Source organism: Pteropus alecto, unplaced genomic scaffold (assembly GCF_000325575.1).
Source record: "Pteropus alecto unplaced genomic scaffold, ASM32557v1 scaffold42, whole genome shotgun sequence".
NCBI classification, from domain to species: Eukaryota; Metazoa; Chordata; class Mammalia; order Chiroptera; family Pteropodidae; genus Pteropus; species Pteropus alecto.
In genome coordinates, this window is record NW_006434825.1 from 2,568,813 (window position 1) to 2,594,336 (window position 25,524).

At 42.4% G+C, this 25,524-nt stretch overlaps 1 protein-coding gene and 1 pseudogene across 1 annotated transcript in view; both read right to left on the reverse strand.

Moving 5' to 3' along the window:
- WWOX (WW domain containing oxidoreductase) overlaps positions 1-25,524 on the reverse strand; it is a 908,680-nt gene that overhangs the window by 64,164 nt on the left and 818,992 nt on the right. The gene's annotated exons all lie outside the window — the stretch shown is intronic.
- On the reverse strand, positions 8,396-8,514 carry LOC112478276 (annotated as a pseudogene).

Sequence of the window (25,524 nt, forward strand, 5' to 3'; positions counted from 1 at the left end):
CTGAGACAAAAAAACTAATCCTCTTTTGATAAATATTGGTAGTATCTGGTGGCTAAAGGCATGGGCTTCATATCCACAGATAGAGAGCTGAATACTGGCTCAGGCCCCCACTAGCTGTGTGCTCTTGGGCCAGTGACTTAAACTCTCTGTGCCCCAGTTTCTGATGTGTGTTATTAAGACAACCCAGAATCTATGCCACAGAGCTGTTACGAAGTTCAAATGAGGTGTCACGCATAAAGCCTATGGCACGGAACATAAAAAGCCCTCTGTGTATACTTGCTAACATTCTATTTATTATCATCGTTATTATTATTATTTTTTTATCATCATTGAAACAATTTTTCTAATGGCTCTGAATAAATCAGCATTGATCTCAAGAATAAAACTCCAACAGAAGCGACTCAAATGACCGTCAGTAGCTAAATACACCACAGTTCAGATAAGTCATAGAGTTTTCCTTGTAGCAGTTACAATGATTGATCCTCAGGCGTGATTAAAATTCAAGTAATACGTTGACATTTTAATAGAACAAATAATTTAAATACATTTGATATGTTAGGTGGTAACAGTTTGTAATGGATACTGATGGATTTGGGAAGTTCCCCAGGAAAGTCTAGAAAGACTTCATCTAAGAGTGTGAAGCAGGTATGAAAAACAGAACTAACATTCTTTGAGAGAAATCATAAACCCTGTAGCTCCCAGGATGCAACACTTAATTTGAAGACTAGGCCCTGTGAAAAAGAGTCCCTTCAATATTGTGGGTTTTCCCTCTCCTTTATTTTTTTTGTCATCTCCAAAATACTATTTAAAATGATTGATCAAGGTACTTCTTATATTTCTATTACCCTGAATAGAATGTTTGAAATTAACTGATCAAAGAGACGAAAGAAAAAAAAAAAACTGGCCTCCGATTTTCATGCTGAAACTCAAAATGAAAATTCTTTTCAATACAAAGTGAGATTGATGTCACCTCCTCCAGATGCCTTCCAGGGATGTTCTAGAACATGTTTAATAATCAGCTCTGGTGAGGAGGAGGGATCCCTGGTTTGTAGCACTTGCCAATTTCCATGGTATAAATATTCCAACCATGGCTGAATTTAAGCTATCAATGTGATGTTACCAAACAGGGGGATAGGTCCAATCTCCTCCTGCTGGCAAACCGCAGTTGCCATCCCTACCCTAGCTTTCTATTCCACTAACTAGTTTTATATGCTTTGAGGCACCCATTACTGCCAGAAATCATCTTATGTATTTGTTGTCCCTTGTCTGTCACCTATAACCCCATCCGAGGGAGTTCCATGGGCCTAAGAAATGCATCTAATTTGGTCAACCCCACACACTTCCCATCGCTGCCCTAGACTGTGGCCCAACACAGAGCAAGCACTCACTAAAGATCTGTAGAATGAATGAATACACGATGGGGAGAGAAAAGAAGGGAAAGGAAAAAACAAGAAGAAAAGAAGATAAGATATGCAGGTGCTGACTGAACTAAATCCACCCTCGTTGCTCTTTTTTTTTTTAGCATTTGGGATAGTATCGTTCGGTCATCTTTTCCCCATTACGCAGGCTTATCGCAAAAGTCAATGAGCACCGAAGAGTTAACCTCAACAATACTGCTTCCTTCCAGCCAAATATGGACCATAAATTTTGTCACCTGTTTTCTTTACCTCAAACTTTTCTGGGGACTTTTTTTTTTTTTTCCATTTGGAGATCTTGACATCAAACCTCAAAAAAATCTGGTAAAAGTCCATTCCGATTAAAATGGCATTACTGATAACTGTTGTGACAACCATTGAAAGGTCATGCTGTTGGCTTCTTTAAATGAACTTATATATAATGGTGTGCCTATTATTTTCTTTAATTTTGATTCTTTACTCTTGAAAGTCAGAGGTCCAACCATCTCCATTCTAAATCCCAGGCATCAGCATCCTTCCTAATAGACAAATGCAGAAGAGCTGCATAAAACTGATATATGGAAAGCATTTGAGTGACAAGAAGAATCTGTGGCTAAATATGAGTTTGTTCATTTTGAGACTGATGTAGAAAAAGAGCCTGTCCCCTTACTCAGAAATATAAACGTCAGCATAATGAAACAGCCTATGTTGTTGTCTCTGCACAACTCATCTTGAAAGCTTATGTTTAATAGACAAAAGATAATGTCCCGCTTTGTGTGAGTGAGATGTTCTCTGAGCCCACTGGCCCATAAATCTAGATCTAAAGAATTTGGGGTGGTGTTTCTTAATTACCGCCTGGCCCACTGCCTGCCACACGCTGGGAGCTCCATCAGTGCAGTCACCGTGGGGAGAGATTTGTGAAGTTCAGGGGAAACCTTGTTTTCTGCTGATTTCCCATAGAGAGAGAGAGAGAGAGAGAGAGAGAGAGAGAGACAGAGAGACAGAATAGAGAGAGAGAGAGCGAGCGAGAGAAAGAATCTGCTGAACTCCAAAAGGACTGTACTTCTCAGGTGCCAGGGCTGCAAGGTACAAATGAAAGCAGCTAAAAACTCGCCACCATCAAAGAGCAAGAGATTCTAAGAGCTGGGAGAACTGTGGGTGAGGTGGGGGCGGGGTCGCCTCTGACTCCCTAGGTACCAGTGAAGAGAGAGGGGCCAAGAGCTACCACATGATGCATGTCACTTCTCAAAGAATCCAGCAAATAAGTCCAGGAAGTCATCAGCCACCCACTCCATCAAACAGCCTACTTAGAGTATGCATTTTGGGGGAAGTATCCAAAAGGCCATTTTAGGTTTAGCTGCTCAGTTATAATGCGTTATTGGACAGGACTGACACACTTTGTCAGTTTTCTTATGACTGCAGGTAAACTTCTTTATAAAACACACACACACACACACACTCAGATAAGAAGCTTAATGTTTCCAAAAGAGTTGAGACCATGGGGCATTGTGAGTATGAAAAATCTGAAAATGCTTTATCAGGCCCCATGGTGCTGACAGCGCAGCGAAGCCCAGCAGGAACTGTGGTCAGCTGCCAGAGCTGAAATCAGTGCTGGCTCTAAAACGATCAGGGATGTAAAAGTCTGTATTTGGCAAATTGCTTCTTTCAAATAGATTATGAGGAGGACCCTAGGTGCGTGCCATCAGATGTAGCAGAATTAATATCAGCTTTAGACACTGTCCCTAAAGTCATTCAGGCAAATGCCCAGGGACATTTCTCGAGGGCCATTTTTACCCCTTTTACTTTGCTCTTCCTGTGATGAGCACAAATCATTCCGGCGAAGGTCAGCTTTCACAAGCAAACACCATAAACGTATTTTATTACTTGGAGAATTTTAAAACATTTCAACAAAACTATCACAAAGTTTCCCCTTCCCCTTGGATCCTTTAAAAGAAAAAAAAAAAAAATCCCACAACTAGATTCCAAAGAAGCTAAAGAAACCATGTTGGAACATCAGGAAAAATGATGGACAAATGGTTTTACAAAAACCTCAACCCGGCTTGCCTTGAAAAACATAAAGAAGCTCTCTGCCACTAGATGTCAAATTAATCGTAGGCAAAACGTGTTACAGTAATTCACTTGGCAGTTTAAGCAAAACCAAGAGAACAGCGTTAAAATGGATCCCCATATGCCAACAGGGCACCATCGCTTTGCTCTAGGTGATGAGATCTGACTGTAAATCTTTCCTGCCTCAACTTGATCAACAGCAGCCAAAGATCTGTCCTTCTCTCTGCATTGTGCGAAATGGTTTATTTGCCCTCTCATGAGGCGCTTTGATATATAAATCCCAGGTACAATTATTATTATTTTGAACTATTATTATGAGTTACTATTATTACTTTCCTGAGACAGCGGGAACGGGGCGTGGGAAATGGGTGGGTGAGACAGAAACAGGTGGATGAGACGGACGTGAATGCTGAAGGGAGACCATCTATCTTCATTCAGGGCAGTTTCTGTGATATTTCAGGAGAGAAAGATCATCAATACTAACGAGAGTTCAATGTGTAGATGGGGAAGACTGAATACCCTGCCTGTATGCCTTACCTTGGTTGAATGATCCCTGCCATCAGCCTGCTTTGCTCATGGCTCTTGTGAAAGAATACCTTCAAGACATCTATGAAAATTCATTCACTCTGCTGTATTTGCTGAGTACCTACTGTGTGCCTGGGTCTTTCCTAAGACAAGATTCAAACAAGAGTGAGATGAGAATCTAACCCTGCAGAGGCTCACAGTCTAATTAGCAGCAGGGTAGCTAACGTCTAAGAGGTACACGTGAGCAAGCTCCCACGACAGAACTCTGTGACAGTAATTCTCGTTAGGGGGACCCCTCGTCTAGTTTAATTGTATCTACTGTATAGGAGAGTCTCAGGGAAACTTCTCAGGTCACACTCATAAGAACTGAACCAGGGTCCTCAGCCATGTCTGCCTCCAGGCTGTGCTCTCATCTGTCTAACGCTGAGTGGGACACACAGGGGAAAGGAGGCAATTCTTCAGAGAGGAAGGAGGCGAGAAAAGTTCAGGAAAGCCTTCACAGGGGAGGTGATACTTAGTGGCATCGAGAAAGCTCGGTCACAATGGCAATGGCATCCAAGGAGAAGGACAGGCACTGAAGGGTCCCTCTGTGAATCATTAAAAGACCCCAGGTAGAGAAATGGACCAATGCCACCCACTCCAAGTGAAAGGATCATGACTAATTACACATTTTCCTATGAGCACCTTGCTCTTAGAATATAAAACCTTCCCAAACTTTAATGACTCCATGAAACAACTTCTGGCCTTTGGAAAGCGGGGCATCCAAGAAAAACAATCAAGGACCATTTGAAGGCACACGCAGTGTTCTCAGAGAATTATTTCTGGCCGTGGTCTCTGCTGTGGATCACAGGCCTTCGGCTTTCAATCACAAGGTTGAAAGGTATTAACAAGAACTCACGCGGTCCAGGGCAACCGTTTGTGTAAAACATTTTCCTTTCTCGGAATGTAAATGGGTCTGTCTTCATCTAGGATTATTTTTACCAATTTCATCCTCAAAACTTCAAAGTGGGTTCCTCCCCCCACTCCCCGGCCGATGTTGTACTTACATCGTGTACCCCGCCCCCAACTTTGTCTTGTGTTTGTGGAGGCACACACCCAGCATCCCCAGGATGGGGGCCGGGAGCTTGACCCACAGACACACCTGGAAGTCATTAAGGATGCTCGAAGGGGAGGGGGGAGTTGCGGGGGGCGGGGGCGAGGGGGAAGGAGAGGAAGAGAGATGGGGAGGAGGAGAACACCATTTCTTTCCCAACACACTGACATTTTTTTTCCATTATGGCTAAGCTGAGCCAAAGGTGAAGACGTTCGAAACAAACAGCCAACAGACAAACAAATACTTCCTAAAAATTCTGCCTTGGGATAACGTCAGGGGTCAAACCTGTCATTCTGAGTGAGAAAAACAACCTAAAGTGTGGCTTAGACTTTCCAACATTTTCAAGCATTCCTAAGAGAATCTTATATGTGTAAATGCTTAATTACCAGATCTTTGCCAAGTTATCAGCTATGATAAAACAATTCAAATATAACTCGCGCTGATTTAAGGCTGACATATATGAGCTTTCTTTGGATAAGTCTTGCCAAGATTGTCAAGCTCCTTAGCTTCTGCTCAATGTCATAGCTTCATTTTCCTATAAAAAGAAGTATGGTGATTTTTATTAGGCCTATCTAGGAAATATATACCACAGGTACTAATACTACAGGATGCAAAATAAAAGGGCCTCATTACTAGGAGGGAAACATTAGATGTTGCGTGTGCCTGACACAAAGATCCATAAAATTCAGGGAATTTCCTTCCTGAAGCTCGAGGATATTCATATTAATGAAATTGGAATTAGCTCGTAGATGGAGAACTGCAAATAGCCCTTGGCAGTTGACGGAAATAAAAACATCACAATAGTCTCTACTCAGTTGTCCCGACCTCAGAGTTTCCCCACCTATTCTCTTTAAGACGGGGAAAATAATTAATTTAATTAAATTTATTTATGTGACCTCTCTCAACAGTTCGGACAGTTTACATACATATTCCGTATTACAAATTATAAATATTATGACACATATTTCTGGAAATGCCACGAAGTTCCTGGCATATAACAGGCATGCGCCTAGCATATGTCTGTTGAACTGTTTGCTCTAAGATATGTCATTATTCTCACTGTAAATCAGGAAGCTGAGGCTTAGCCACATCTAGTCATCTGTCCCAGGTCGTGCTGCTGGGAAGCACTGCAGATGGGTGTCTGGTCTGTCTCTTTCCATCCACCAAGGGGCAGAAGGTCAGCTTTCCGTGGTTGGCTCTATGTTCCTGTCAGTTTTGTTCTCAGCGACAATTTCACATAAATGTGAATAAGAAGTGGCATAACTATGACAGTCACACCTCATGGTTTTCCTTCCACTTGGGCACTTTCAGGTGCAAACGTTTCCTGTTCAGGTGAGTAGTCAGACATCGACTTGCTTTTGAAAACACAAGACCTCAATGGTATTCTCCCAAACTCACTGTATAGACAAATACATAAAATTGCCCAAATATTACAAAGTTGAAAACAGAAAGAAAATATTTACAACAGGTGGCGATGGACTGATCTCCTTAATTTACACAGAGCTCTCACAAAGAAATATTTAGCTGAGTTACTTCATTCCTCTGAGCCCCAGTTTCCTTCATGAAACGCTGATAAGCATATAGTCCCTGTGAGGAAATAATGACCACAATGTGTGTGTGTGTGTGATGTGTGCGTGTGTTTAGATGAAGTCTACCACCATCTTTTCCCCTCTTCTTTCAAGAGAATTTTAAAAAACCCTCTAAGATATTTTGTTACTCCCTCTGCTGAGAATGGCAAAATTTGGCCTCGCTCAGACTGGCCCATGCCTTTTGGAGAACACATCACCTTTCTTCCTAGGGACAACCAAGTCTCTGGCTATGGCGGATGTAGTCAGTAGGGAAAAAAACTCTTCCTCCAGGCTTGCTTAACCATCCGGCCTGAGACCTCAACTTGTACATCTGTTCCTAGAATTTCCTAAAGACTTATCTGAATCGATCCAGTTTTATAGAAATCCCCTCCTTGGCTAATGCCAAAAACCCCCATGATTTCATACCGTTTTGTTTTTTTTTTTTTTTTTCAACTTGTACATCTGTTCCTAGAATTTTCTAAAGACTTATCTGAATCGATTCAGTTTTACAGAAATCCCCTCCTTGGCTAATGCCAAAAACCTCCATGATTTCATACCTTTTTTTTTTTTTTGGTGTCAAGGCTTTGGAAAGAAACATCTGTAAAGGACTGACCAATGCCAGTTCGTTACTTTCTGTGTTTCACCTCGATTCTATCTGCCTAGTTAAATAATACATTTGATCAGCTACCATTAGGAAAACTTCATGAACTGGTAGAACACTTGCCGGCTTTAAAAATTACTGGCACAATATACAACTCCCCAGCGTGGGCCATGGGCAAGGACAGTAGAAATATATAGTAGTACTTAGCTTTTATAAGCCCACATTCCACATCATCAAAGAGACTGTACCTCGCACTCCATTAAACTAATAGAAAATAGAATGAACGGGAAAGAAAGGCATATTTAAGGAGCTAAATTTTAAATATAGTGAAATGAGAACCACCTGTTCTGTACTTCATCATTAGAAAACGCACCCCTTCTTTTTAAGGACTTCTCACCCCTCCCGCCATTTGAGCTGGTGTCACAGCTGACTATCGACTGCAATCTTTGCACCCATTCCAGAAGCAGATGTTAGGGTTCTCTATTAATTTTGAGGGGGACCTCAAATTTGGAAAGATGGAAAGTTGTAAATGGTTAAATGCTAAGACCATTTAACATCTACAAAAGCAAAGGGCTAGGATCCGAGGGGCAAGGTCAGAATATGAAGGGCAATAGAAACCATAAAATGAGTTTCACGAGATCAATAAAATGTATGACTTCACTCACTAATTACATAAATAAAGCTGTTAAAAAAATAAACTCAGGCACATACCATGCTAAATTAGCAGGGGCTTTATGGAAAGCCAAGGAACTAGAAACAACCCCTGAAAAGGTCACTCACATGCATGTGGCTTCTTTGTAAAAGCTTCATGCAAAGCCAAAAGGAAAATGTTGCAGGTCTGCGTGCCAGCCAGGGCTGGTAGGATCCAGGCTGTCGAGTAGACCCAGGCAGTACGGAGGAGGCCGAGCCTGGGATCAGCCCCGACGCCCCACTGCTAATCCAGCTCTCCGTCCATCTGTTTTAGATCGTGGTTTGAAGCATATTTATGTGATGAAGAATTAATGCTGTTTCTCTTGGCCATCTAAATAACTGGGACACTCTCTCTTGGAAAGCCATTGACATCGGTACAACAAGCATATTCAGAACTGAATTCAGAATTAGAGAGGCTCAAGTGTGCTTAATTTTTTTTTTTTTTTTTTTTTTTTTACACCTACAGCATCCGGTCTTCCTAGGTGGTCTCCCATCCAAGTACTAACCAGGCCCGACCCTGCTTAGCTTCCGAGATCAGACAGGATCGGGCTTGTTCAGGGTGGCATGGCTGTAGACTGCTTAATTTTTTTAAAGCATGCCAGAGGCTCCTTCCAGAAGTGTTGTTGGTTTTTAATACAATATAAGTAATAACCTAGCAGGGCTTAAAGGACTTTTTCTTTTAAGAGAGGAAGGATGTTTGAAGGATAAAGAGAGACAGAGAAACTACAGAGAGAGCAAATGAGAAAGGTGCAGCTGAGACCAAGAAACAAACTGGAACATTCCAGAAAAGACCCCACCCTATCTCCAAATCATGTGAAAATATGACAAGTAACTGTCCCGAATAAATACTATTATTTTAATAATGAAATACCATTTACTTAACACCTTCTGTGCCTTTATTTATTTAGCTTACCTCTCAGGAAGTTCTGCAAGGAGGGAATTATTTTGAGCAGGATCCTCCCCAACTAGAAATCTTAACACTGGGACCTAACATAACCCTGTGTGACTCCGAAGTCCATGCTTGCTCTTTCAACTTCACCATGCTGCCCAGCTTCTTTTAAAAAAATGTAATATAGAGAGCCAACTGAAGTTCTGTCTGCAGTGATTTCAAACATGATTGCTTCCTGAATAGGCGATGCAGGTGCCCGGATGTGTGTTTTTGCAAGAGTTGGGGTCGGGGAGCAAAAGGAGATACTGTGGCTTGATCACCCGTGCCCCGTTTTTGAAAAGTTTAGACTCCCTGAATTAATTCATTGATGCCGAGACCATGAAGAGAACAAAATCTCAATATATCCTTCCAGTGTGACTTTAAATGTGACAAGGTTATCATTTAATAAACCACTGTTCAGGAATTGATTTATGGGCTTCTGGGTGTCCCCCCTCGTACTCTACTCCAGGCTTACCTGGAATTACGGCACTCAGGGCTACGCCTTAACATTTTATAAGCCGAATAAAAGTATTTGCTAGATCTAATTTCCATGGAATAACACAAACAGTATTTTAACTTTTTCATCTGAGTTGGGAGACTCGGTTCTCAAACATGTAGGAGGCTCCTATTCTTAAACTCTCTCTTTTTTTTCCTGAATTACAAGCTAATATCTTTTCTGAATATGTGTTTTGCTCGTAGACCAATGATTCTTAGGGGTACAGCATCTTCCTTCGTTGCTGGTATTTCGTGTCTCCCTCTCACAAATGGACTTTGAGTAAGGGAGCGACCAGCAGCAGTGTTGCTCAATCATCCTCCTTGTTATTTGCAAAGGAGATATCATTCCCATGGGGATTCCATCCACTTGGGAAGGAAGACTTGGGAGGGAAGAGTGGGATGGAATCTGGCCAAAGCCCATTTTTCAGGAGTGAAATCAAATAGAAAGACAAGCCTGCCAGCCATTGTGTGTTCTGTTTGGAATATAATCTCATCCAAAAAAAAAAAAAAAGATTATCTAAATGTCTTTTTTATGATATCCTACACATCTCAGTAGTTTTCATTTACAGCCAAGAATATAGTGTTCTCTTTGGTTGGCACATAGCCATTTCCCCCTTTTCTGTTTCAAGGGCGATGGGTCTTCCTTGGCCAGCATACCAGCAGTAGCTCCTCTGTGCAGAGAACATGGAAATCCCTAAGAACTGCCTGGGAACATCTGGACTTGATCAGAGCCCAGCGAGATAAAGACTGCACCTGCTCTGCAGCGACTCCAAGTCCAGTTTGGAAGAGCACCAATCCCGGAGCACTCCATCATGGTCTAATTGATTGTTCTTTCTTGCCACATTAGGTTAATTTGTTCTTTGCTTCCTAAATGATGAGCCATCGAAGTATAAACTCCATGAAGACAGGGTCATTGTCCTCTGCGTGTTCTCAGCATTGTTGGAGCACTAGCACGTGACCAGCATTTGTTCTGCAGTCCTGACTCACCCCATGAGTCTCAAGACTCAGCCCAGGGATATCTCCTCTAGGAAGCTTTCACTGACCCTGCCTGTCACGTAGAACTGAGCCCACCCTCTTCAGGACCTATACGTTCTTGTACTTTGCAGTCTTCTGTAGCTATAACACGATGCATTTATTTATTATAAGTATTAGCTAGAATGTTATATATTATTTAATATTTAATTATCCAATGAAAATTGTATCTTTCAAGGGCTAAGTAGTAGGCATTGTACTAAGCCCTTTATGTGAATTATTTCATTTAGTTCCTCCACCGTATGTCTTATTGAAGGAATGCATGAGAGCATAGCTTCAGGAATCAGACACTCTGGGTTTGAAATCCTGAGTCCACCAACCAGCGACTGTGAACTTGGGCAAATTTGCTTTGTATACCTCTTCTGAATTATTGGGATGGAAATAAAAGTGGCAACTGTATAGGGTTATTCTGAGAAATACATCTACTTATTCATGAAAAGTGCTAATACAGAGTAAGCACTCAATAGGTATTAGCTTATATTTTTAAATCTCTATTCTGCAGATGAGGCTAAGTGACCCATCATAGATGACCCAGCTAGTGGCAGCAAAGCTTAGACTTTATCCCAGGCAGCTTGACCCCCAGCTCTTCACCGATTTGACTCAAGCCATTTTTGCTCTTTCAACTGGCCTGTGAGCTCTTTCGGTGCTGAACTGTGACTGTCTGTCTTTGAACCATAGAGCCAAGCACATGGCCTGACACATTAAAAGAGCTAGATAATTTAATTCATTAATTAATTATTTAATGAATTAAATTATGAATGGATTTAGATTTTAATACACAGTAAGCACAGTGCCAGGCACAGAAAGCAATCTATAAAGAAATACTGGGATAAAATCAGTGTGAAATGAATTGTATTTAAGACTTTATTGTCAATGGAAACTTTGAGATGGCCCTAAAAATTTCCCAGGTGGAAGTCATCTTAATTATTTAAGCATAAATATAATGGCCTTTAAAAATAAGCTGCCATTTTCTCCAATCTAAACCTAATGTATATAACCTTTAAAATACAATCATGCACTCACTTTATTATTTACAACTTTTTTCTAAGTGGTTTTCTCCTCTGTTTTTGATATATCATAATTGTTCTACATGAGATCGACTGCACAATAACCGAATTTTAAGGCACTGCGAGTCATATGCACAACCAGCATACCAGACAGCATGCGCCTCTCATTAGACAATCCTTTAACATCGGTGAGCGCCCTGAAAATAAATCTTAATTTTGCATTGGGGAATTTTGCAAGCACAGGATCTGCTCATTCACTCCTTTCTATTAGATTCGTCTGGATACTTTAGAAGGCTAAGTGCTAGAACAGTCTCTGTTGTGGGTGATATACTCGGCAACATTTATAACCTGCCTTGTTCAGAAGCATTCCTATCAAGATCCTAACTTGCAAAACTCTCAGCATAAAAGAAGAAACAGAGTTCTTTGTCAGGACAATGAACTTGGACTGTTGTTTACCAGTGAATGGAAAACAACATTTCTAACCCAGAGAAGTGACACTTGGAGGTTTGGTGCTGCCTCGGCTCCCTTCACGCTGGGTAACAATGGAGCCTTTGTGTGCGGTTGTGAGAGCTGCTGCCAGAGTCAGGCTTTACAGCTCAGGCAACTGAATGACCACCTTCATACTCTGAGGCTTTTTCCAGTCCCACTGAGAACTCAAATATGTAAGGAGACGGAGCCTCCACCACAGGCTCTATTATCTCCAACTTCAGATCGAATCCTACTGAATCACAAGTGCACTTTTCAAAATTTGGCAAATCTGCCCTGACACTTTGGAAATAAATAGGATGCTGTTAAAAGATTAGAATTCCACAGTCAAGTAATCAGCCTTTGGAAATAAATGCCCAGACCCTTCTGTCCCACTGTATTTGCTACTGAAATCATCAAGTTAGAAGCTGGAGATTTCAAGTTAACCTGGATCCAAGTCTTGGAACCATTGCTTAATAGCTGTGTAACCTTGGCCAAGCTATTTAACCTCTCTGGGCCTTTGTTTTCTTCCCTCTAACAAGAGAATAATAATGATTTTACAGGGTTGCTGGGACTGTTAAAAAGGCATTTTAAAGCACCTAAAAGCTTTTTTTAAAAAAATTCTTTTTGGCTTTTAGGGGATTTTGAACTAACAAAATTATATGCCTATGAAATCCGCTTGGATTGGGAGTGATAGGAAAGATTTCTGGGTGAGATCAGGAAAAAGTGCAGTCACCACAAATAACGTTGAGCTCCTGTCAAACACTCCTGGTGGGTGGAAATACCTTCATCAAGCCCAAACCAATGTCTTTCTTCTACAAAAATAATCTTCCTCCCCGCCCATCCTTACTGGATACTGGCATTCATTGGAGGTGTCAAAATCATCTTTAGTATCACCCTGCCTCGTTCCTCACATCCGGTCACTTATCAATGAGGAGCCTCCCCAATACCATTGATCTTTCTTGTTCCTTTAGCAGCCCAGGTCCTTATATACTTTCACCTGGATTAGCGCAAACTGCACTAATTTGCTACCCTGAATCTAATCAGCGCAACTTCTGTGCTCCCACCAAAACGGTCCTCCTTAAAGTACATTTTGGGGGCATTCACTGGCAGCTTTCCATCCCTGCATTCCCTCAGTCTACCCCTCTACCCAACTGGACCACACTAACCATTGGATGTTGCTAAGTGAGAATGTAAATGGCAACAATCTCTGTGAACAGCACTTTGTCTGTACTGATAACAATACCAAAGATTCTACTTCTAGGTCTCTGCCCTACAAATACACTCATGCATGTGGGGAAAGATGTCGGCACAGTGTTACACACTACGGCACGATTTGTAACAGCAGAAGACTGGAACAACCCAAATGTTTATCAATAGGGAATTGGTTCAATGAATTACGAAGCATTCACACAGAAGAATACTCAGCAGTTGTTAAAAAAAATGAAGAAATCATTTATATGCTGATTTGGCACCATCTCCGAGATATACTGTCAAGAGAAAAGAGCGAGGTATGGATAGTGTAGTGAAGGGGAGGGTAAAATATACACAAACATATTGTTTTGCGAATGGTAGAGTACAGTAGGATGTCGCAAAACAATATGTTTGTGTATATTTTACCCTCCCCTTCACTACACTATCCATACCTCGCTCTTTTCTCTTGACAGTATATCTCGGAGATGGTGCCAAATCAGCATATAAATGATTTCTTCATTTTTTTTAACAACTGCTGAGTATTCTTCTGTGTGAATGCTTCGTAATTCATTGAACCAATTCCCTATTGATAAACATTTGGGTTGTTCCATACATAAATATGTATACATTTTTATATATACATATGTAGAAATATGTCTACGCACACCATTTTGTACCTTCACTTTGACTTTGAGTCATGTGAAGATATTATCTACTTAAGAGTAAATAGCTTAATAATATATATGCATATATATATTGTTTTTAAAGATCTAGGTTTAAAAAAATCTAAGTTAAAACAAAAATAATTGTCACATAAGCCAGGAGTCTACTTTCTGTCTTCCCTAGACAATGGCCATCCACAAGCGGCTTCCACGCTCCATTTTTTTTCCTATCTCACACACAGAAGCCATATTTACCTGATCGGAATGTAGCTTCGAACACATCAATCTTCCATTCAAACTCCCCACAGCTTCACACATCCCACAAGATAGAGTCCAATTTCCTTAATCGATGTTTGTGGATCTACCACCGACCCTTGACTCGGCTCTCTGGCCTGTCCTGCTCCACTATCAATCACTCCTATGCTGGTCTCTTAAAGCTAAATTACTTATGGTGATCTGTGTGCTTGCTTCCACGTGTGCTTCCATCACTCTGTCTTTCCGCTTGTAATGTTCTCACCACTCTAAAGCTCAATATCTACAGATTCCAAACCTCAGTTCAGATCTTCTTTCTCCCTTAAGTCATTTCAAAATCCACCACTTGCCTCCACCCACTAGCTGGAAGAAATCCCCTTCTTTGGAATCCAGGGCAAATTTTTGCTATTTCCTCATGCAATTTGTCATAGTTCATTTTGTGCACATTTATACATTCATTCAGTAAACATTTACTAAACACTTACTATATGCTATGTACTAAAAGGGGTGATGAGGATACAGTAAAATGCCATAGTAGCAAAATCCTTGCTCTCATGGAGATTATGGTCTTGTGGAGAAGACAGACAATAAACAAGAGACCAAACCTTTGATGATAATTTTCCATAATTTCAAGAGAAGTAAAACACTCAGTAGAAATGCTAATTGTTTGTCCAAAGCAACACTGTCATGTTACAAAGACAACAGACCCATATTTAAATCCTAACACTGCCTCAAAGCTATGTCACTCTGGGTCAGGGTTTTTCAACCTCACTAGTGTGAGTATTTAAAGCCAGCTAATTACTTGTGGTGGGGGCTGTCCTGTGCTTTGTAGGACACTAAGCAGCATCCCTGGTCTCTACCCACTACAAGCCAGTAGCACTGTCTTTCCATTACCAAGCATCCCCTTGGAGGAGGGGAAGGTGAGGGGCAAAATCTTTCCTTTTTGAGAAACACTGTTCTAGGCAAATGCCTTAAATTTCTGAGCTTCAGTTTTCAGGGTTTTGTTTTGTTTTTGTTTTTGTTTTTGTTTTGGTGTCTGAGTTCTTTGTAGGAAAACCCAGTAAACATTTGAAGAGTGAAAAACAAATCTGTAAAACAGGGAGAGTACTACCTACCTCAGAAGATCATGATAAGAATTCAACACAAAAATATGTGTTTAAATGTTTATTGGTGTTTTTATCAATAAAAATAATGGCATAAAGTTGACTGACTTGTTTTTCCCTGTGCTCTTAGAAGCATGGACAAGATCCTTTCTCAGGACCTTCCTAATTTAAGCTATTGTTAAGTCCATGAATTGCCCAGATTATGGACATGACTTTTGCTTGTGTCCAGGAGAGATGCTCTAGAATTACTGCCCTGAACTTGACTCTGTGTGAGGATGCAGGAAAGGTCTTGTTAGGCTACACTTGCCAGACAGATAGATTCAACTCCAATTGAAGTCCAGGCTCCTTGGAAATACATATAATCTGAGGCTGGGAATTCTGGCTCCCATAAAAATGTCACATAAAAGATGTCAGGATTGCCTGGCTGTTAGATAATGTACTTTCTTCCAAAGCTTTATTTGTACATCCTAAACCATTCTTGTAAACCATTTATTCTCCTACGCTATTGGATGCTGTGAGCATTTAGGAAGTGTTCTCAGGGTGTTTGAAATCAACAAGGCAATTAGGGAGGTTTTAAAAGAATCAAAAATATAATCAACAGTACTTTGGAAATGTCAATAGAATTCTTGGCTTGGCAGAACATGGCTGTAATGTGCATTTGTAAGGAAATTTGGAGATGATCTTAAAATAAATATGCATCATTCCGAATTCCAGGATTTATTTTCAAACTGGGAAATGGATAAAGTGATGAGCAGTTTCTGGCAAGATCCCTATATGCTGTGGGGAGAAGTCTTTCTCTGAAGAAAAGATGGGAAAATAGGTTTTGGAGTCAGAAAGACATGGCTTATAATCCCGGCTGTGTGACAAAAACTGGGTGACTTGGGGAAAATCATTAACTCTCTCAGAACTTGATTTCTTCAGCTTTAAAGTGAGGATAGTGATGCCACCTTAAATTAAAATATGTTAAGTCCAGCAAAGTGTCTTCGCGAACCTTCATTTTCCATCCTCATTCCCTTTAGGGAACAGAGTATGGACTCATTAGTTTATATTTTTCTAACACCTGCAAAATTGCACACTTTCTAACCAATTTAGTTCTCTCTTGACCAAAATGCCTTAAGACACAAATGCTCCACATCTGTTTTACTCCACTAAATAACATAAGCCCAACTCATCAACTTTTCTTTCTTGCCACCAACAGTTTCCCTTAACTTTTTCATCGTTCCACAAGAAGTCTCCCTTGCAAATAAAGACATGTCTTTCGGGGGCTGGGGGAGGCTGTGGCACATACTTCGCTAAATGTGAGTAGGAAGTAACGCCGTCCAGTGTGTGGCTGGTCAGAGGCATCTTTGTGTCGTTCCGCGCTCCCCGCCGTCATCTTTCCTATCCTTAACGCAACACGATAAGGACACTCAGTTGTGTTTTAAGAAAGCATAATTACTTACATTTTGTTATGGTTTCCAATAAACCAGTAATTTTTTTTTCCAAAAAGTCTATGAATAAAACAAACCCCGTCACCATCGAAGATGCATTTCCATGCCTGCGCGGATGCTTTTAAGACCATTTGCAGAGAGCTCTGCTCTGTTTGACCAGTTCTGGGGCAGGGGGCACGCTCTAATTACTGATTGTGAAGTTCGGTATCTATAGCAACAGGCGGAATTGACAACAGGAAGCTTCACCTTCTGGGGCACCATCCGAAGTTTATAAAATCAACTTGAGGCCAAGGCTGTAGTTAATCAGGAGGGCTTTCAGAGCAGGAGTGCTCCAAGTCCACGCTTAAGAGGCAAAGAAATTATTTAATAAGACAATCATGGGGCTCGAGAAGGCAGAGTTTATTTAGCTTGGCTTTGCAGTGCCTCTTGTCATAATTTATCCTAATGGTACCAATTCGCCTGTGATTTGATACAGCAGGAGACTGAGGGTATCAGTTTAATCAAACCTCAGCCGAGGCTGCCTTTTCTTAACGATTGTTGCTGTATATCAATCAGTTTTCCCTGATTCACTAATCGGATGGCACAAGGATATGAATTTTCCCAGGATTCAGGGAATCAGGTTGACATAATTCTTTATAATGTGCCTGCTTTTAAATGGCATTATTTCATCTCACTCACATTATTTCATGTTCCTAGAACTGACAGGTAAAGGGTCTAGATTTCAGTCGGCTGTGGGTAAGAGGGATGGCAGGAGAAAAAGCCTGGGGCATCGGGGTCAAACTATGTTGATTGCTGGCTCTGCCGCCTATTAGATGTGACCACGGACAAGTTATAATCCCTCCTGGGTTTCAATTTCCTAACTCGTAATATCAGGACAAGAATTTACTAAGTCATGGAGCTATTATGAGGATGAATAAACTGGTGTATAAATGAGCCTAGGACAGTGCCTGAGAAACAGGAACCAGACTCTCAAGAAATGTTAGTTTCACTTCTGGCCCGTCTCATTTCCACCCCCAAGGAAAGGAGAGGGTGGAGGATGTAGCCGCATCGTCTTTATAGGGTAAAATTCTAAGCTTTACACTATTTTATGGGCCTGGTTGCACACGCCTGGATAATCCAGGGAGAGCATCTAAACTCAGATCCTCCTTCTCGGTTCTTCTGTCCCCCGTGAGGCCAGGGAATTCCCAGTTATACCCCTGGGGCTGGCCTGGCCGTTGGGAAGGGAAACAGATGCGTGGAGCTCTCCCTCACGCTGCCGGCTGCTCTGTTGCTTTCCCGGCTCCCTTTCTTTCTTATGCAGCAGGGACTCCGATTTCAAACACTGTCCAGGTGCAGGTTAAGAAAGAAGATCAGGCCTTTCCACCTGGGTAGGCGGAGACTACAGAAAGAAGAGAATACGCATCTTCACATATTATTCATCTTGTTCAAGAGGGAAAAAGAAAAAGGGCAATGGAATCCCCGAGTTTGAAGCAATGGCCACAGGAAGCATTCGGTCTCTGACTCTGACCCTGAATAGTGGAGGGCGGTCAATGGGCGTTTCATTAGGGCAGGCCCTCGCCGCTGCTTCTGTAAAGTGGGTATACGAAGACCTACTTCACTGGGTTGTCATGCCAATGAAACAAGCTGACCCACCCCGTAAGTGGAAATGATGTTAGCTAACTTTCCCGGGGGAAAAGGGCAAGGTGTTACGGTCCCGTTCCTGAAGGCAGCACTAAATCTGGGCCTTTTCACCGCTCAGCCTGGCCATTCACGTTTTCCCTTAGTCACCTTGGCTTACGGTTTTCCCCGCAGGCAGACTTGACCACTGACTGAGAAAGGAGAGTGAGAAGAAAGACAGGGTGAGTGGGAAAAGAAGGAAAGAAGACAGGAAACAAACAAACAAACAAACAAAAACAAACAAAAAAATGAAAAGAGGAAAGAGAAAGAAGGGAGAAAACAAAAGAAGGACAAAAGAAAGAAAAGAAAGAAAGAAAGAGAAAAGAGAAACAAGGAAGGAAAGAGAAACGAAGAAAGAAAGAGAATAAAAGAAAGAAAAAGAAGTGTCCTGCTTGGTGACACCTTTCCCACTCCCAGTTCTTAATACTGCAGGATTTTGTGTGGCGTTCGGGAGCTTATGGTCTCCATAGCAGGGTAAGGAGGTTAATGCCACCTTAACAAGGGACTCGTTTCTTCCTTCCTCCCACCTTCTCCCTTTTCTTTTTTGGCTCAGCCTAAATTTCCAACACTACCCGATGAAATGTAGTCTGCAGCTTTTAATTGTGCCCAGAGGCAGTACAACTTCATAGAGGTTTTTAAGCAAGTGGCGGAGGATTTGAGAAACAGCTGTGTTGCGGGCACATGTGCTCTGAGGTGGAACAGCCCCGTCAGCACCTGTACCCGCTGAGCACACACCCTCACACCCTACATGCGTGTGCACAGCTGGGACTCATCAGGCTTGTAAGGAATTAATACTTTTAACTTGGTATTTTATGGTACCTAGAGGAGCTTGATGCTATATTAAATCCGCAGCACATAAGTAGGATTTTGTTCAATCTTGGAGTTCCTGGGGTGGGGGCTTGGTGGGCTGGGTGGGATATTAAACACACACGCACACACATGCACGCACACACACACTCGTGACCTCTTTTCCAATGCCGAGAACGAATTGTTTTAATATCCCAATGTTTGGTTTATTTATTATTAGAGATGAGTGGCCGCTTTTAAAGAGTAATGGACTTTTCCCGGTACTAACCTAGTTTTCCCAATTGAATCTCGCTCAGACTCCCAGCAATTGCAGAAGGCCACCGATACAGACTGTTTTCTCTGAATCACTCTTCCCAGCGCCCGGCTTCACTGGGTGCAGGCCCACACAACACACCTCCCCCCTTTTGTGCTCTGAATGCGATCTCCGAAATCCTACTGTACTCTACCACTCGCAAAACTCTGTCTCATTTTACCACACTGGATACACACCCATTCCCTGGAAATACAACAAGGCTGGTGTCTGTGGGACCATTTTATAGTCGTGCAAAAAAGAGGTTCAGAGAAGTTACCTGCCCGCGTCAAGAGAAAACCAACCTCAGACCTTAGAATTCATTCCACTGACCCCGAGCAAATACTTTTTTCTCTAAGTCATTGCAAACACAGCATGAAACGTTTACTCCATGGTGTCTGGTACTGTCTGAGTACTCACTGTGGGACAGGTAACATGCAGGCATTCTCAAAGATGTTAAACTAATATGATCCGCAATGAACTTCAGAATCTCTGGTAGGCAGAAACACGACCCTCCAAAAGATATCCATGTCAAATCACTGGAACCTGTGATTGTGACCTTATTTGGGAAAAGGTTCTGTGCAGGTGATTAAGAATCTTGACATAAGAAGATATTTCTAGACGTTCTGGGAGAGTGCTAAGTCCAATGACAAGTGTCCTTATAAGAGAAAAGCAGAAGGAAATTTGAGAAAAACAGGAGGGGAGGTCATGTGGCCACAGAGGTAGAGAAAATACCGACAGCCACCTGGAAGAGGCAAAGAACAGACCCTTGCTTAGAGCCTCCGCTGGCAGTGTGGCCCTGCTGACACCTCAATTTCAGACTTCCGGCCTCCAGAACTGTGAGCGAATAGATAGATGTCTGTTGTTTTAAGCCACCAAGTCTGTGGCAATTTGTTACGGTAGTCCTGGGAGACTAACACAGGGGCTTTGGCTCTGGACTCCGCGTTGGATAGATTTTGCTGCTGATGGGGCTCTTGGCATGAAGGGCACCTTATACTTGGGGCATTGTCAAGATGGAGAAGGATGTTGGCAACTGGAAAGAACGGCCACACTGCCCTATGGTGTCCAGTCCGGCTCCATCTCCAAGGAAACCGCAGTTCAGCCTCAAGGGAGGCCAGTCACTGTAACCCTGACACCAAGTAGGTGTCAGAGGAGGGTCCACAGGGAAGCAGGAAGCCTACTGTCCTCTCGATCGCATCCTTCTGGACCACTTTCTAACCTATGTGTGTCTTAGGCAAGCCACCGAATCCACTTCTGTTACCTGGTTGGTAAAGTGAGATTCTCATTGTGAAACACTTTGAAAAACCTGCAAAACGTTATATAAATGTTGGTTAATTGCTTCAATACATATTTATAAAGCATCTACGAAGTATCAGATTCATGAAGTGCAGATGGCCCTCCGGCTTAACAAACCTCCAGTAGGTATTATTCAAAGTTCTCCGAAATACACTTTCTCTTAAGTATCTATTTATCCATAAAAATATTTAACCCTCTTTAGGAATCATCCAATCCAAAATACTAGGTTAATGTAACCCATAAATTTAATTTCTGCAATGTTTCTTTGGATTCTCCAAATTTGCCTCCTTCAAGCATTGAACAATGAAACTCCAAACCCGCAATGATACACCATTTGTTTGTTTATCATATTAGTAATGATTTTTTCTAATAAGCACTCAGTACTGGCCTCTCAAACACTGCTTTTGATCATTTAAAATGCTACAAACCTTTTGGAGAGCAATTTGGCAATATGTCTCAGGAACCTTTAAAAATTGTGCTCAACCTTTGACCCGGTAATTCCATTTCTGGGAAACTATCCTAAAGACATAATGGGAACGATGGAAACTGCTTTATGCACAAAGATGTTTATCAGAACACTCGTTCTGAGAGCAAAAGTATTTAAAACCATCTAAATGCCTGATAACACAGGAGTGGAGAAACAAACGTTGATGTGTCCCCTCCATGGACTATCAATCAGTAAGAACTGGACTGAAGAAACATTTACGACAACATGCTGAAATGTATAATGTTAGGAAAAAATAAGAAGCAGTGTTCCAAATGGGAATACGGTAGCGATCTCAACGTGACCCAAATACAGCATAACACAGAAAAAGACTGGAAGTTACGCATACAGTAATTATTGGTATCTATAGCCAGCAGGATTATGAGTAATTTTTTTTTTCCTTTTTAAAGATTTAGACATTTTCTTCACTGAACTCTATTTCTTTTAAATAGAGAAAAATTCACTTGAAAATAAGAGTCCCCCCATTCTGACACATCGTAATTGACTGAGGAAAGCTTGTGATATGTTCTCTGTTTCATTGATGATTTGATGCTTTGGATCCTTTGCAGTCTTTTCTTTATGGCTTAAAAAATGCTATACCATTCCAGGCAGTCCTCCAGCTCAGTCTTACCATTCACGTGCTCTCTCAGTTAAAAGTGGGCCCTGTGCAGCCCATCACCAGCCCAGGAACCAACCTCTGGGCACACATCCTATATCACCATTAGATTCGTCGTGAGAAGAGCTGGGCTTTTTCTGAATTGTTTCATATTTACAGATATCGTAAAGTGCATAACTGATGGTCTTTCCCAGTTGGTGGGCGGATGCTAGGAGGCTCAAATCTCTGGCTTGCTTGTAACGAGAGCACATGGGTTTTGGGGTTCTGGCCTCATTCTGAGCTCCGTGTTCATTTCCATACCCTGAATTTCTTTCCTCCTTACTGATCATCTGCACCAAGTGCATCCCGATGGGTTGTTTCAAATCCTTGTTAAAATGAGACGAGATATGAATTCTTTTTTTTTTTTCCCATGAAAGATGAGCTATGTGCACTGCTATGGACTATGCTTTCATTGACTGTAGGAGAGAACTCCAGTAAAGGCAAGGCCCAATCAAATAGAATCGCCCCACTTGAATCCATGTCGCAACAGTTGTACAGGATACCTAAGAGCACGGGGGACAGGAAGGAGTTAAGTCCTTGTGGCTGCAGAGGGTGGGAGCTGGCAGCATTCAGGAGCCTGGTCCCTTCCTGCATTGGAGGAACACGGGGTCATTAGAGCAGGCAGGAACTTGCACTTGGCTTTGCTGGGAAAGCAGATACGGTGCATATTGCAGTGTTCCTGTGGGCGAGCTAATTGTCTAACTGCCCTTGAGATGTATATAATTTTGTCTGCAGCCCCAGGTCCTCCCTCTGTGTCATCGCCAATGGGCCGGGACAAGTGAATAACATCTATGTCCATTAAAGGGAGACAGCGGGCCACCTTTGCCACCCGTGGCCCCTAGGTGAGCCATCTGGCTGCTGGGCTCCTGCCTGGAGTGTCTGGTTAATTTGGTTTAGGACACGTCTTTACGTGCCCTTTGGTAAGTTGAGAAGGGTCATTTTATTAGGTTCCTGGGGCTGCCATCACAAAGTGCCACAAACTGTGTGGCCAAACTTCCCTTTCTTTTCCCTTATAAGGATACCATTCATCAGATTTAGGTCCCATGCTAACCCAGTATAACCTCATGTTTTTAAAACATTTTATTTTATCGATTTACCCTCGTAACAAATGTCTAAGTGTATAATACATTAGTGTTCACTACAGGTACACTGTTCTACAGCAGATCTCTAGAGTTTACTTGTCTTCCTTCGCTACCTCATCTTAATTTGATTACACCCACAAAGACCTTATTTCCAGATCAGTTCACATTCACAGGTACCAGGGCTTAGGACACCAACATATTTTTTTCGGAAGACACGATTCAACCTATGATAGACATTTGATGTGTGACAAGAGCTTACTGCCAGACACACGGAAAGTGCCCATCACATATGAGCTGTGACTCAGCCTTAGGATCGTCACCCATCCCGTGACCCCAACTCAAACATTCTTCCAAACACTGAGAGCCTCTGGTTTAAGGTAACAAATTATTAAGTGGACCTAGCTTTTCACACGTGATGTTTGCTCTGCCTGGAAGTCTTTCCTCTGCCTTCTCCAGGCCTCCTTCCAGGCCTTCAGGCCTTGGCCCTGTCTTAATTGACATCTATTCAAAAGGACCTTCCTGGTCACCCTGCTGAAGTAGCTAGGTGTAGCTCCTGCTCAGCCCTCCCTTCCACAAGCAAGTGTGACGCTGGCGCCTTCTTTGGCTGCAGATGCTGCTCAGGGGATGGCACCCAAGGGATGAGCCCAGGGTTGCCCGACACAATACAGGATGCCCAGTTATGTCTGAATTTCAGATAAATATTAATTTTAGTGAAAACACGTTCCAAATATTGCAAATATTTTATCAGGGGGCAGACCAGAAATGCTTGGAGGTAAATGCCCTGAGAATAGTTCTCACCAATGCCAGTGGGGAGCTGGTAAGGAAGCACCCCAGTTTATTTGATGGGAGTAACCCAGAGGCACTGCGCTCCACACTGGCCTGAGAATTTCTCAGCTGGATGCTACAGCACTTGTTCGCTGCAGCCTCCATTCGCTTATGTACTGTGTTGGCTTGTGCTCCTTCTCAGTCTCTTCCCCACCCGCTGGGAAACAGGATCACAGTCTCCCCCAGCCCCACCCTCATGCCACAGACTTAAGGTTTGCATCCCCCCGCCCCCAAATTCACATGCCGAAATCCTAACTCCCAAAGTGTTAGCATCAGGAAGTGGGGACTTTGGGAGATAATTAGGCCATCACGGTAGAGCCCCACAAAAGGGATTAGTGATCTCATAAAAAAAGGGACCCCAGAGAGCTCCCTCACTCTTTCTGCCAGTGAGGACACAGTGAGAAGCCAGCAGTCTGCAACCAGAAGAGCACTGTCCCTACACCCCACCATGTCGCCACTCTGATCTCGACCTCCAGCCTCTAGAACTACAAGAACTAAATTACTGTTGTTTATAAGCCACCCAGTGTGTGGTGTTTTGTTACAGCAGCCCGACCGAGATACTGCCCACCACTATTCTCCACACAGACCTTGTTCATTTCCTTCAGAGCCCTTATCAGAACTGGTACTCACACATGTATATGTTCATCTATTTGCTTAGCCTCTGTGCCCCACTACACTCAGAGTTCATTACCATGACCGTGTCATTCACAGCTGTACTCAAGCACCCAGCACTGAGCTGGCACTCAACAGCTTGCTAGATCACGACGGAACAAGATAATGAATAGGAAGGAGGCTGTCTGTGCCTGGAAAAGCAAGATGGGATTCAGTTGCACAGAGCTGCATTCAACAAAGACCTGACTGTTGAGACTTAAGTTTGGGTGTCCCTTGTGTACTCGTTCGGAATTTGACCTCGATCAGTTGCCTGAGCCCTCATCACCTCAGTTTCCTTATCTACAAAATGAGTTGGGACTAGATGATTTCTCCCGTGTCTTCCGGCTCTAAAATTCTATGACTCTATATTCTTGGTAATAAACTTTACAACTATGAATAAATTAATTAAAATGAATATTTAAATGATGTGCAAACATCCCTGCAAGTGCTTTCTTAGTCTTTTATGTAGCGGGAGAGTGAGAAATAAAACTGAGATACAAGCGATCAGGAATATTTGTGCTGGTGGCAACGTGGCGCCTTGCCCCTGCTTTTCTGGAAAGAGCGTGTGGAAGAGTGTTCCCAAAAGGGCTTGCAGTTGGGAACAGGACTGAAGGAAAAGCAGGCATCTGGGAGGGTGGAAGCCCCCAAGTGGATGGATGTTTGGGTTTAGATAAACCTGGAAGAGTTTCTTGGGCCCAGAGAAGCAGGAAAGGAAATTAGACCAAATACACTCTCCATTTGTCTTAGTCTGTTTGGGCTGTTCTAACAAAACGCCATAGATTGGGTGGCATATAAACAATAGGAATTTATTTCTTCCAGTTCTGGAGGCTGAAAGTCTGAGACTGTGGTGTCAGGTCAGTTGATGGCCTTCTTCTGGGTGGCAGACTTCTTCGATTCTCACACGGTGGAAGTGGGGAGGGAACTCTCTTGGGCCCCCTTCTTAAGGTGTTAATCTCATTAATGAGGGCCCCACCCTCATGACCTAATCACCTCCCAAAGACCCTCACCTCCTAATTCCATCACATTAGAGGGTAGGGTTTCAATATATGAATTTTGGGGAGAACACAACATTTAACCATAGCACTAATTCCTTGGGTTTGCGATGAGCTTCAACAATACCCAGAATAAGACAATGGTGACTTGATATCTGAGTCCTTCATTTATTTGTCAACAAGATCTCTTACCTCTAAATCAAGTGGAAAACCCTTTTGACGGGCCAGTAGACTTGAATCAGAGGGCCTACATGTCAAAATGTGAAACCACCTAAATTCTC